Source organism: Nelumbo nucifera, chromosome 7, assembly GCF_055504915.1.
Source record: "Nelumbo nucifera cultivar China Antique chromosome 7, China Antique-T2T, whole genome shotgun sequence".
In the NCBI taxonomy this organism is placed as follows: domain Eukaryota; kingdom Viridiplantae; phylum Streptophyta; class Magnoliopsida; order Proteales; family Nelumbonaceae; genus Nelumbo; species Nelumbo nucifera.
This window is the reverse complement of record NC_142655.1, coordinates 3,590,382-3,603,584: the sequence shown is the minus strand read 5'-3', so window position 1 is coordinate 3,603,584 and position 13,203 is coordinate 3,590,382. Positions and strand designations below refer to the sequence as shown.

Sequence of the window (13,203 nt, the reverse complement as noted above, 5' to 3'; positions counted from 1 at the left end):
GGCACTGGTACCAAATAGAAAGTGTTATTGTTGCTCCAAGAAATGTCCTACCTAGCACCAATGTTTCCAAACAGAAAAAAAAAATTGTTTTTTTTTAAAACAGTGCTTCCAACCCAGCATCGATGCCAAACATGAGAAAATAGTATTGTATCTATAGCATCGATACCAAATATATACTAAATAAGTGTAATATAACTTTTCATTTTCATAATGATGCGACGGGGCAAAATAGGCTAAAAAGGAAGTAAAAACTTACAAATAAGCCTAAATTTTGGAGTTGTCAAATAAATGCTTATTCTCAATATAAATACTCATTTCAGACTTAATTCGTGTGGTCTAGGCACAAAATAAGTTATTATTAATGAAATTCAATTTTAACCAAAAATACTGAATTAAAATCTTTATTTTTAATCTTTTATCATTTTAATTTTAAGAAACTAATTTTAAATTTTGGATTTATTCGATTTGGGTTTTAATCAGATAAACCGAATGCTCAATTGCTCACCTTATAATTCATAGTGTGTGGTCCAATGATGCGAAGATAAAAATAATTAAAAAAAGCAAAAGAGGAATGTCAATGCGGCATGGCATGATTGGCTAGTCGGCTGTTGGGCTTTCACTGGGTCAACATTGGAGAGCCCACCAGCGGACATTGACTCATTCAAGCTTTGCTTTGACTTGCTTATCTTAAGTCACTATTTTCTCACAAAGCCACTTAATTAAGCAGTTTTTTTTTTCCTTTTTGTTTTAAACAAAAACATTAGAGCTTAACCTCATTTAAAATAATCTTTCTCTCTCTAACACACACATGCAGATAACTTATGGTAATACATTATTTTCTTACTCAAACTTATACAATAAACAATTCAAATACTTCCCAATTACTAGAACATTAAGTTAATATTGTATAGTGATTAATATAAGACTTCACATGTGACATGAGTGAAGTCAAACTGTTGGGTGCATGTTAATGACTATAATATGATATAGCCATGAAGATAAAACCAATATGTATGGTTTCTTTTTAAATAATGACCTAATAATTGTTTTTGTTTTAAAAATCAAATTTATGATTATTGACAAACAGTCCCTAAGTCTCAACAACCTTCTTTTTGGGTGTGTTAGCTAGTTCCTCTCATTCTTAAAATTTTATATGATAAAGATACAAACTGGTACATTAAGACCATGAGCAACAGCCTTAGAAAAAAAAAAGTAATTTGTTGCAATTTGCAAATTGAAAGGGCTAAAAAAGTTTAGGGATAGACAAAAAAAAAAGGACATGGATCAAAATAATAAGAAATAATTTAGGCACTTATTATTTAATTTAACTATGGATATAACACTATAATGAATGAAATACCACAAAACATGAGTCAGGTAACTGACACCACATAACACAATTCAGATAAAGCTTGGATGATAATGATAGGGCACAGATTGGTATATTCTACTTTTCATCCATAATGTTGATTGATTATATCCCACAAGAAAATTGTTTTAATGGATGAACTCAATAAAAGAAGAAGAAGAAGAAGGAGACAGAGGAAAAGATTGTAAGAATCAATCTTTTATTGACTGATAATTGTAGGAGGCCGAGGCACAAAATTAATTAATTGCTAGAAATATATTGCACATCATTCTTGACAGATACTTTTGGTTCATCAAAAAGAAAAAAAAAAAAAAAACTACTTTGTGGAAGAAATTCAAGAATAGTTATGGTTCTCTTATTGGTATATTCCAATGCCAGTTGATTATTTTTTCCACTTATGTATAAAATATACATATAACACATACTTTTATTTTTAGGTATAATGGAATCTTGTTTCTTATACTGCTTTAAAATTGTTGTTGGGATAAATAATGTTGTGCCAGAATGTCCAAAAATAATTGTGAGTTGACATCAGAGCTTTGGTTGTGCATTACTAAGGATCATTATCTTATTCAATATTACATCGAACAAAATGGAATGTTTTATGGTCTAATTTGAGTTTTTTATTCAGAATATGATATTAATAGAAGATTATTATAGAAAAGAAAGGTTTGTTCCAAGAGGGTGTTCTTAAACAATGTTTTAGAAACTAAGGAATGAGAATACAAATCAAGAAAAGGGAGAAGGTGTTTTAATATTTTGACAAATATATATACAAACATGGGGAGAGTTCCATATTTACATGACATGATCTTTGAAAACTGAAGAAGCCTTTACTTTCCATGAAGTAGTTGTAAGGGCTTTTCTTCATTATATGACTTGATGATTATTACAAGAGAAAAAAAAAAAAAAAAAAAACGAAGAAAAGACAAAGCAACGAGGCATTTAAGCTCAGTTTGGAAGGAACATAAATGCAAATGCGTATAGTTTAAATACATACAAAATAATATAAAATACAAAGTTTTGCACTATATATATTTGCATTTATACTTCTTCCAAACTGAGCCTTAGTTCAGCCACTTCAATTATTACCGAAAGGCCTCTAGTGTGAAGACAAACTTGGATAAGCTAGGCAATCCTCTTAGAGTGAAAGACCTATTATCATTATCATCATCATCATTTTCTTCTTCTTCTTCTAAGCCTTATCCTAACTATAAGGTCGGCAACAAGAATTATGTTCTGTCAATCTGTTTGGTTAATGTCATATCCATTATTAAATTATTGAGCATAAGAGATCAATAATCTTAATTAGTTTATTAATTAATAAGCTTATTTAGCTCTACCAAATCAATATAGTTATACATATTATGGCAGTTGAAAGGTTAATATCATAAATCACATTATGGTTGAAAGTAATGAATGAATGGTTTCAAATGACAACAGACTGTATTTGTTGTATCTGATCACCTTTGTTACAACTTGTAAAGATAGATTCTTTGGATTTTGGAATATTTCTCATCCATCCCTGGTGGGCCCCAGCCACAAAATGCTGTAAATATGGCCCATCAACAGAGTGATCCTGGGTGTTCAACCAGTGGGTTTAGCCGTTTAGATGGAAAACAGCCCAACAGTAGTGGTTGGGGACTGTTGGATTTTATTAATCACGGACCTTTGGAAATGTGTAGACTGGGACCATTGGGGGCTGAATCCCAACTAATAGACCTACAATTTCCAACTGTACGATTGGTAGCAGAATAAAAATCGGTTGGACCAGGTAAAGGTGCAATTATTAATATTCTATGTCCACTTAAAAATGTCTGTGGTTTATTAGCTCAATAATAGTATTTAGTAGTTAATTAATATTATTCAAGCTTCAAATCCACGAAAACTATCATTTTCTCCATAATTTTCTCCTTTTTTTTTCTTCTCTTCTGGTAGCCTATCAATTTTATGCTTTAATTCAACTCTTATATTGGGGTTTGGTATGACAACCTCTAAAATGCTGGCCACCTTATTTAATATTTTAATAATTTAAAGTAATTAGTTTTTAATTTATTTTGTTAAACTCTGAAACCTGTTCCTTTATTTCTATAAAGATGATGTACTCTGTCTTGTCTGGTCCTTTCGGAGCCTTGTATGGCATGTCTAGTTTATGTTTCCTTTATGTTTTTCTTTTTTCATTTCTTTCTGAATTATTTTTGAAAAAAAAAAGAAAGTATAAGATTATGACACAGTTTTTGCCATGTAGCTCTGCTATTATGGGTCAAAACTTGCCACGTGGCAAGTTTTTTTTTTTTAATTCTTTGTTTTTTATTAAGGCAGGAGGTAAGAGAGTGGCTCCTCGTGGGCTGCATGCACCTGATTTTAATTAAAAAAACTTAGTAATAAAGAAACATAAAGTGGGTAGATCTTATTGCATAAAAAATTATGTAGTCTGTGGTTTACGTTTGGCCTGCTAGTATATACCATACAAGGGGCAACCTGCTATAGTATAGACCGTAGACGAACAAAATAAAATAGGCCAGTGGGTCCCAACCATTGCCTGTTCTTACCACGTGGCATGCGCCCTGTTTAATCTACACCAAGTGAGAGAGTAGGGTTAAGAAATAAGATGCCTCAACGGCTAAAACTGACTCTTTAAATTATTTTAATTGTATTTTTTATTTATATTTTTTTGAGCTCCTCTGCTCTGAGGTAGTGAAGTGACCTATTGAAGTTCAAAGGATCTAGAGCAACAACCAAAAGGGTCAGAAATTAAAACTGGTGACCGGTAAGTGATTCAATGAAATTGTTAAGGTCACAATTTCATTGAAATTTGCACAAATCCTCAATCAAACACTGTCTTAATCCCTTAGAATGCAAGACATCGATTGAATTATTCATCACATTTCATTATCAAAATCATCATCTGGTAAATTATCACCATCAATTAAGCACAATTCCACTCTAATGATCCATCAATCAAAATTTGATCTGGTTAGTTAGTTAGATCGAGACTATTGACACTAGGGGGGGCTTTTGATAACAACTTCAGTGGTTGAACTGAAAGATTATTGCTTCATCGTTTGATGAATAAGTCATTAAGTAGGTTTTGAGATCCTTGACTGAATTATAACCCTATAAGTCATTTCAGTCCAGCAGCTTCGGCCATTTATCAAACTGGCTCTGGGTCAAAATAGGTGAGGTCATTTAGGGGAAGAAGCCTAAACGAGATGGGGAATCTGCTCTGGTTAGGGTCCCAGAAGGCCCCACATATTCCTCTTGTCTGTCCCTGATTCGTGGGGCCTGGGTTTCAGCTTAAAACTGCTGAGTGCTGACCATTTTTTTTTTCTTTTTTCTTCTTTTTTGTTGAACAAGGTTGCTTCATTCAATTTCTGCAACAAGTCACGGGGAAAGAGTACATAATAGTCTCTAGTCTCTGTTTGAAATGGGGCTCAGCCAAGCTGGAATTCGTTCCCCAACAAGGAGAAAAGTTAAAAAAGAATACCTTCTTTTTCTAACTCGTGAAGTAACAAGTTCCTGATTTTCTTCAATCTGTGGGTCTGTGATTATACCATGAATCCATGATCCTTCACTACGGTAACCGACTAGTCAGTCTAGTCTTATTGCAGTTGGTTTACCATTTCCTTAGCCATTTGGATTAACAGAAAAAACCCAACTTAAATAGGGCTTTTATGGGTCTAATTACCAGGTAGCTGGCCCAACTTATAGACCCTAATCCTGTACTTAAACCATGTTTCCTTTAATATGAAAATACAAAACCTTGGAATGTTGACAGAAAAGGTAAGGACAGCCCGACCCCAACTCCGACCCGGACCCGTTTAATAGTGTTCTGGGTTGTTTCTCTTGATAAGGCATGTTGTTGGATTGGTTAAATAATTGATGGGCAAGTGGGAATGGGAGACATGGATAAGGGAATTTAGCAGAATTGCTTCGAATGAAGAAGCATGGTAAGAGAAGCACATGTTTCTAACATGTGCTTAATGTCTCTCACCCATGTGCATTTCATCAAAATGTTGCCTGAAATGTTTCTCCCAGCTTTGGTCGGTCGTCACTACTCACTAGTCCAAATTTGCAAAGGACCCAAGGGCCCAAGCTGTTGAGGCCTGAAGGATGTTATCCTTTAGACATACAAGTGGATAAGGGCAAGCGCTAGACATGGAAATATGGAATGGAATTGAACGACTAGGGTCGGATCTGCTCTTGATGAGGGATGGCAATTTAGCCTGGCCTACCTAGTTTTGGGCCCTTTTGCCTTTTCTGAGGCCAGCTCGGAGGCCTAATGAGCCAGGACCGAGTTGGGTTATAGCCTAGGCTCTGTCTTGCTCCGGCTAAAATTGCGGAAGCCATAGCTATAACTTTTTCTTTTATTGCCCTGAAAGAGTTCAGCTCAGCCCTTCTCATATCATCAGATGAAGCTTGGTAGGTTGTGTTTGGTTTTAAAGAAAATAAGAGAACATCAGAAAGAAAGTTGAGGGAAAGTTCCTAATTTTCAGTCCCTCTAAAACAGAACTTTCCCTCAACTTTCCGTTTATCTCTTGTTTTCGTTCAAAATTTTTCCTTCATCTACTACCTTCTGCAGAATGTTCCACACGACCATAGTGAAGCGACTGAAAGAAGATTATTAGAGTTAGAGACTTCCGGTTTTACATATAGGGTAGCATTCTTTTGCATCTTGTTTTGTGTCCTGATCTATTGCATTTCTTTATTTTGTCTTGTGGGTTGGGTTGGGAGTTCTCAATTGAACTGAATACTTTGGACCAATCTGATTCGGTCCAATATGAGTCCATTACAGATGGACTAGGTCCAATCCAATCTGATGAATACTTTCGACCATTTGGACCTGTCCAATCTGTTTAAATTAGTTTTAATTTAGATTGGTTCCAACCCAAACCTCATCTATTGACACCTGTATTCATATCTTCTATCAATGGACCAGAGATATTGGTTCAATCCGATCCAATTCAATATAAATTGATTTTAATTTGGACGGGTCCAACCCAAAGCCAATCCATTGACACCCCCAGTTGAGAGGATAAGGTTGTGTGATTTGTTTTTTAACGTCATAAACATAGGGTCTTACCTGCAACCCGAAGGCGTCAATATGACAACCTATACCAATCTGAATCCAGCCAAACTAAACATGAGCTTGGCCTTAGCCAATCCACCTCACGAATAGGGATGAGTGGCATTGGATCAAGGAACTGCAACTTGGGCTGGGTCAATCTCAAGCCAGCTCTGATCCAACCCATCAAAGGGCCCGCCTAAGTAATGTGGTAATGCCTTATGCGGCTAGGCATAGATCTGATCTTGGGTTCAATTTTGTCTCGGACCAAACATGCCCACATCTAGGCTTGCAAAAATTCATGCTTCAATCCTTTTCTTTCTTTGTTACAACTACGTCCTTATTGTATATTGCCAATACTTCGGTTTCTAGAGGATTCACAGATTCCACCACAAAAGAGAAATACCCAAACAGTCTTTGTTCACTCTTTGACCTCTTATGTTCTTTAATGGCTAGTTCAAACAAATTAAGCCTACTCATTTCTCTATCTAAACTATGCTCCCCATTTTGGCCTATCTCTATGAAACCCCACTCTCTCATTTGGATGCCCCTTGGTTTTTGTCCATAGGCATTACAATGTTGCTCTACCTATCTGCTTTTTTGCTATTTTGTTTTGTTTGTTTATTTGTTTGAGATATTACCTCTCCTCTAGAAAAATGAGGATAGAATAGAGGCCTTAAACACAGCCCACTTAAGTCTATTTCCAGGCCCATCCCTTATCCTGCTCCAAGCCCATATAAACATATTCATAAAGTGCCTGGTCTCCCGGAGAGAAAGGTTTCGCATCTGTTTTAAGAAAGAACGCCTTTGTGTCTGGATGTAGGTGGGCGTGCCGGAGTGGTTATCGGGCATGACTAGAAATCATGTGGGCTTTGCCCGCGCAAGTTCGAATCCTGCCGCCCACGTAATTAATCATGTTGCATTTTCGAACATCGATACTTTTGTTTTCATTTGTTTTTGGAATTGCCACATGTTGGTTTTGTTTCCAAAAATAATACAAGTTTTTGGAACCATTATTTTCTAAAAAACAAAATAAAATTTAATTTTTTAGTATAGAAAATATATGATTTATGGAATATGATGTTAAATAATCAGATGAAAACATGTTTTTAAACTCATATTTGAGAAGATGTTTTTGGTTTCAGTTTTGAAAACAAAACACAACCAAGAACATGTTTTCTGTATTTTTTTTTTTTGTTTTCAAAATAGATGGTTTTAATTTGTTTTTGAAACCGGCGACAAGAAAGAAAAACAATTCACATTATAGAATGCCCCCTAAATAAAACTATTCATTAGAAATTTTGGTCAAGATCATCATGTCACTAATCTTTTTACATGTCCAATGAGTGACTAAAATTAGTTTCTGTTAACTTGAATGTATGATTTTGTAGTTAGGGCTGCGTTTGGAAATGATGCAAATGGAGTGTAAATCCTGGTTCAGGGTAAATTTTTGCTGAGGGATTGTTTGCCAATATACATGGCTTCGTATTTAAGGGGGTGTTTGTTTTTCAGATTTTGAGAGGGGGGAAAGTTGGTTAACGGGATTATGAATCCCATTGACCAAGAAACCCATGTTCCATTTGAGTAAATAACTTTCCCACTTGTGGGTGGGGAGTTGCCAACACTTGTATGGGACAAAAATGCCCTTTTAATAATGGATTTTTTTTTATGGCTAAAATGATCATTGTCTTATTTACTTGGGAAATAAAAGAAAATGGGTAAATGCATTTAACTAAGTGTTTCCACCCAGGTAATTGCATTTACCTGGTAAGTAACTCATCGAAAAGCAAACATGGCATAAAAAAATTGCCATATTAGCAAAAAAAAAATAGTGGATTTTGTCTTATACCTTTTAAGGGGGCGTTCTTTTTTCAGATTTTGAGAGGGGGGAAAGTTGATCAATGGGATTTTGGTTCCCATTGACCAAGAATCTCATGTTCTTTTTTCAGATTTATGTGGGGACCAAGGAAAGTTTATTTTCCTGGGTATCGCTTACGGGGTAAGTGGGTAAATAACTTTCTCACCTAGGAGGAAAGTTACCAATACTTGAATGGGACAAAAATACCCCTTTTAATAATGGAATTTTATGGCTAAAATGGTCATTACCTTATTTACATGAGAAATAAAAGAACATGGACCAATGCATTTACTTGATTAAGTGTTTCCCAGGAAAAACTTACCCATGTAACTGCATTTACCAATGTAAGTAACTTACCGAAAAGTGAGCAGGGCCTAAATATTAAACAACATAGCATTTTGATCTATTAATACTAGAAAAAAAACAAGCAAAGTTCCATTGATAAGTGACAAATATGAAATTCAAGGAAAATTACAATCCTCACCTTGAAATAATGCACCTAAAAATGGTTCATACATTTCTGTTGCTTAGGCAATAAGCCTTCGAAGGAGAATAGCATAATATCATTTGATTCGTTAATTCTCAAAAAAAAAAAAGAAAAGAAAAAAGAAATGGACAAAGTCCCATTGTTAAGGCTCAGTTTGGAAGGAGTACAAATACAGATATGTAGAGTGCAAAACCTTGTATCTTGTGTTATTTTGTATATACTTGTACTGTACATATTTGTATTTATGCTCTTTCTAAATTGGGATAAATGCAACTTTAGGTTGTATTTGATTGCAATACAAATAAATTTGCATTAATGCAAAACCATGGCGGTGCATGTAAATTCTGACTTATTTTTATTTCAATTTTTAGCTTATTTTGTTTGATTGCAGTGTAAATGAAGTTAATTAAGACATGAAGTAGAATAAAGTGAAACCCAAAACAAAATAAAATGAGAATTTGCATTTTATTTTCATTTGGACTCCCATGCATTTATACTAGTGGAAATAAAATTGCACTTCAACCAAACACAGCCTTTTATGAAATATTACAATCCTCACGCAAAATGAGGTTTAGATAGATAGAATACTGTTATGAATCTTATGGCTAAGGTTAAAAATATCGCAATGTATTGATATGTACCATTATAATATATATAAATTCTTATCACATTAAAAGTCTAAACATTAAGAGCTAGGAAGAAAGGCCACATTCAATCGTTAACACCCTTCCTGTGGTTCAAATCTTGAAATATGAAACAGTTTTAAAGCATAAGCATCACCCCTTTGAATTGTGCGACACACAGTTTTTGCCTATCGCTCATGTACTTTTCTTTCTTTTCTTCTTTTTATGAGGAAAAGAAGGAAAAAAAAAAAAAGGCTAATGAGCCAACAATATGACAACCTATACCAATCTGAATCCATCCTAACTAAACATAAGCTTTGCCTTAGCCAATCCAATTCACGAATAGGGATGGGTGGCATTGGATCATGGAACTGCAACTTGGGCTGGGTCGATCTCAAGCCAGCTCTAATCCAACCCATCAAAGGGCCCGCCTAAGTAATGTGGTAATGCCTAATGCGGCTAGGCATAGATCTGATCTTGGGTTCAATTTTGTCTCGGACCAAACATGCCCACATCTAGGCTTGCAAAAATTCATGCTCCAATCCTTTTCTTTCTTTCTTACAACTATGTCCTTATAGTGTATTGCCAATACTTCGGTTTCAAGAGGATTGACCGATTCCACCGCAAAAGAGAAATACCCAAGTTGTCTTTCTTCACTCTTTGGCCTCTTATGTTCTTTAATGGCTAGTTCAAACAAATTAAGCCTATCCATTTTCTTTCTAAGATATGTTCCCCATTTTGACCCATCTCTATGAAACCCCACTCTCTCATTTGGATGCCCCTTGGTTTTTGTCTATATGCATTACAATGTTGTTCTATCCAGCTGCTTTTTTGCTTTTTTTTTTTGTTTGTTTATTTGTTTTAGGATATTACCCCTTCCTCTTGAGAAATGAGAGCAAAACGAAAAGGGATGATAGTTCACCAAATTATTGATAATTAAGTAAGGATAGAGTACTGTCATGACCGATCTATGATCTATGTCCAATTAGATCGAATAAAGGCCTTAAAAATAGACCACCTAAAGTGTATTTCTAGGCATATGAGTATATGACTGTTATTTTATAGTTAGTTGCAGCTTACAAGTTAGGGAGTGTAGTACTCTTTTGGCACATTAGCTTATCCGCAATTTGTAATTGTAAGAACTCACCATTGATTAATATACAATGCATTACTTAGTGTACTTGGTTTTCAGGAATAGGGATCTGGAATAGGGTTGGAATTGAAAGCCATTTCCATTCTCAGTGGAATGCATTCCCCCATTTGGGGGAATAGCCATTCCCTCCCCCTCCCTTAGTAATGGAATTCTATTCTAGTTAATTTCAATTCCTACTCTACTTCTTGTCTGAACCAAACAGACCATTCTGATTCTAACTGCAAATCAAATGGATCCTTAGTTCTGATAGAACTAAATTTAGTTTTTCTTTGTCTGATTAGCCCATATGGCTGAATCTTCACAAACCCACAATCAGACTCTTACAACCTTGAGCCAAGATTATTATTGAGTGAATTCAAGCCTGGATTTTGCAGGAACTTATAATAAATTGTTCAGTGTGAAGAAAGAAAAGTTTCCAAATTTTGCAATGGGATGAATTCATGATGGTGAGAAGAAAAAGAAGACTGATAGTCTAATAGGTCTGACTCAAACAGAGCAACAGAGCTTGTTCACATACACAAATAAAAAGACAGAAATCTCTTACAGAGTACTGAATCTACACAACAGGCATTAATATACACAAGGAATTAAGAGATAGTAGTAGAGGAAGAGAAAGAGGGAAATGGACCAAACATGTCTCGACTCGAATCCCCAGGGATAAACACTGAGCCTAGATGCTGCAATGTAAATTCATACAAAAAAAAAATTGTGATTGATTTGTATGTAAACTGAATGGATTGATTAGAAACATCCCTAATCCAAAAGCAACATGGATCTAAATTTGGTTAAGAACTTAAGATTAGCAATTGTTATGGGATGGGCCCAACCAACTATTTGCTGTGAAGCCCATAAATAGAAAAAACTCACCATCCAAACATTAAGTGCTCGTTTCGTTCATAGGAATATTGGTCTGGAATAGAGTCCGAGTGATCCATTCCAACTCCAATCATTTGGTTGAACAGATTTGGAATCCATTTTTATTCCTAGTGGAATGGCATTTCCTTGCTTGAGAGAATGACCATGCCCTCTCCCTCCATTGGGAATGAGAATTCATGTCAGCTAATTTTGATTTCGATTCTGATTCTATAACCAAAAAGGTGGGAGAATAGATCATTCTAATTCCAAATGATACCATTTGGACTACAAATCAAATAAACCCTAAATGAAAAGGACTCACTAGGCCTTTATTCATTTCATTCCAAATTTTCAACTAGCGGAGGGGCCCCTGCATTGTAGGGGAAAAACATGATGGTAAGTGGCTTGTCAAAGATAAATTATTACATAGGAAAAAATTACGAAAGGTAAATTTTTTAATTAAAATCTATTGAAAAAAATATCTATTTAAAATAAATAAAAATTTATGGATAATAATATATTTAATTTAGTAAAATAAAATAATAAATAAATAAATAATCACGACCATCAAGCAATAGAGTGAAAGAGATGACTTTTGTCGTTGTATTTTTGTTTTATGTATTGTAATAATTGTAAACAGTTAAATAATAATTAATTTAATTTAATAAATAAATAAATGAGATAAAATAGAGAATCAAGTGAAAGAATGTATATATATAAATATATACAATAATTTGTTAGATAATTAAATTATTAACTAATTAAATAATTTAGTAAAATAAGTAAATAATAAATAAATAAATAATGTGATTAGATCCGCACGAGCAAGAGTTTGCATTCACCAAAATTTCTTACATTAATTATATTTATTGGCACAGGAAATCCAAACTAATGTGATTAGATCCGAACAACACTACAAGAAATTTAGATAGCATTGTCATAAGAAACCGCAGAGAATAAACTAATTTTGTTGATGGACATATGTGGGTGGGCGTGCCGGAGTGGTTATCGGGCATGACTAGAAATCATGTGGGCTTTGCCCGCGCAGGTTCGAATCCTGCCGCTCACGCTTCTTAAAATTCATCAACATATGGAAAAAACTAATTATAACAATTTTTGAATTCCCATATAATATGGCACCTTTTAATTTTTTATGTTTGTTTCGTACAATATGTATTCATTTTTTATTCCACCATAAGATTAAGGGGCCATGTGGCAAGTCTTTTTAGAAAGATCTTTTAGTAGTTCTGACAGTTAAAAGATGAATTGAATTTTTGCATTAAGATCTAAGCAATCTGAAGCCTGTTTGGTTAAGGTGTGTCTTTTCGCACAAAGACAAATAGAATAAAAAAAAAAAAACAAAGCACAAAAGTTTCATTTGGAGCTTTTCAAAAATCACCCATTTTGGATTTTTCACATCTTTTTGGTGTATCATTTTTTACGACTAAATCTATCATGAACTAAATGAAAAAAGACCAAATCACAGTCTGCTAGATTTATAAATAACCAATAGACCATGCAAAAAAACACGTTAAATGGGGCCTAAATATTGAGAATTAGGAGGGAGGACCACTAATGGAGGAAGATTTGGCCTGACCTCTTGGCCACCCAGCACGTGGAAGCAACTGAGGGTGACCTGACAGGAGCGACAGCTCGGCACGGCAATACGCTTAAGGCACGAGCTTCGAGAGGAGGAACCAGTAGTCCGAGCTCCCCAAAAGGAGCCCGAACTCTCCCTTTGACCCCGAGCCTAACGAGGAGCGCAAAGGGCAACAACCCGAACTGGCCCACCC

The 13,203-nt window shown here is 34.8% G+C and overlaps 2 non-coding genes across 2 annotated transcripts; both read left to right on the top strand.

Moving 5' to 3' along the window:
* Positions 1–7,257: 7,257 nt before the first annotated feature.
* TRNAS-AGA (transfer RNA serine (anticodon AGA)) lies at positions 7,258–7,339 on the top strand. The gene has a single exon. It is a non-coding gene; the product is annotated as a tRNA-Ser (tRNA).
* A 5,058-nt stretch (positions 7,340–12,397) lies between these two features.
* TRNAS-AGA (transfer RNA serine (anticodon AGA)) lies at positions 12,398–12,479 on the top strand. Its single transcript has one exon. It is a non-coding gene; the product is annotated as a tRNA-Ser (tRNA).
* The last annotated feature ends 724 nt before the right edge of the window (positions 12,480–13,203 follow it).